Genomic DNA, 1,429 nt, shown 5'->3' with positions numbered 1-1,429 from the left:
CAAGTTTTGGTCATTACTTGTTTCATGCATTTTTCCAAAAAAGGTGAACTTCATCAAGGCATATCTCCCTCAATTTTGATCCTATGAAAGTATTCTTGTACTTTTTGGAAAGCCCAAGATGTCCTCTACAAGCCACTTTGGAAGCTTTTTTGCATTTGGAGAAGTTATCTTATTGATATGGGCTTTGACAAAAAACAGCTTTTTGTTGACTTTCAAAATGACCTGTAATGTTTTGGCTTATATCTCTTATGCGGAAGCATTTCTTGACCTCGGGCCCAACATCAAAGTTGTAGAGAATTTAATTTCCTTGAGAATGAGCTTTGGTTGGAATTTTTTTGATAAATTATGAGAGTTATGGTCGGTCAAAGTTCAGTTGACTTTTAGGTAAAAAACTCTAATTTTGCAATTTTGAGTTTTGTTGATTTCTGAACTTTTCTTGATGAATTATGATAAATCCTTGATCAATTGATGAATATTACTTCCAATGATTGATGTTGACCAAAAATCTTGATTTTTTACTGCAGTTGACTTTTTTTCGATTAACCGCGGTTTTGCGATCTTTCAATGAATCAAGGTCTTCTCCTCCATTAAATGACATGAATTGAATATAATGTTGATTTGAAGGCCTTTGAATCATGAGAGAATGATGAACCTCTTGTGGGCCTCAAAACCCTAATTTCTTCAGCTTTCTTTTGATCATTCTCCTGTTTTTGACACACAAGCAACAAACTTTTTTTTTATATTTTTTTGTTAGTAAATAAAAATATGCATGATGATAAATGATAATGATAATGATCACGATACTTAGAAAAATGATGGGATCTCAGAGGTCAAAAATTGGGGTGCAACAGCTGTTCAACAGAACCAATTCTCTGGAAGCCCTACAGACGATCCTAATCTCCATTTATCTGTGTTCGTGCAATATGCCGACACTGTCAAAGCTAACAACGTTAGTTCCGAAGCCATTCGATTACGCCTCTTTCCTTTCTCCTTGAGAGATAGAGCTAGAGCGTGGCTTCAGTCCCTGCCTTCTAATTCCATAACTTCATGGGACGAACTAAAGAGAGTATTCTTAGCTAGATATTTTCCGCCTAGCAAAACTGTTATGCTAAGAGGTCAAATCAACGGATTTACCCAAAAAGATAACGAATCACTCTTCGAAGCTTGGGAACGATACAAGGACATGCTTAGACTATGCCCTCATCATGGACTCGAACCATGGTTGATCATCCATACTTTCTATGGTGGTCTACTTTATAACACTAAAATGACTATAGATGCCGCTGCTGGCGGAGCTCTAATGGACAAACCCCATGATGAAGCATACAACCTCATAGAGAACATGGCACAAAACCATTATCAATGGGGAGGAGAACGAGCTGCTCTAGAGAAAACACAAACCAAAGGAGGAATGTACGAAGTAAGTGGT

At 37.0% G+C, this 1,429-nt stretch overlaps 1 non-coding gene across 1 annotated transcript; it reads right to left on the bottom strand.

The window, feature by feature from the left end:
• Positions 1 to 1,105: 1,105 nt before the first annotated feature.
• Positions 1,106 to 1,212, bottom strand: LOC131640449 (small nucleolar RNA R71). The gene has a single exon (XR_009295258.1). It is a non-coding gene; the product is annotated as a small nucleolar RNA R71 (small nucleolar RNA).
• Between the last annotated feature and the right edge of the window lie 217 nt (positions 1,213 to 1,429).

This window comes from Vicia villosa, unplaced genomic scaffold, assembly GCF_029867415.1.
Source record: "Vicia villosa cultivar HV-30 ecotype Madison, WI unplaced genomic scaffold, Vvil1.0 ctg.003136F_1_1, whole genome shotgun sequence".
In the NCBI taxonomy this organism is placed as follows: domain Eukaryota; kingdom Viridiplantae; phylum Streptophyta; class Magnoliopsida; order Fabales; family Fabaceae; genus Vicia; species Vicia villosa.
This window is presented reverse-complemented; position numbering and strand designations above follow the sequence as displayed.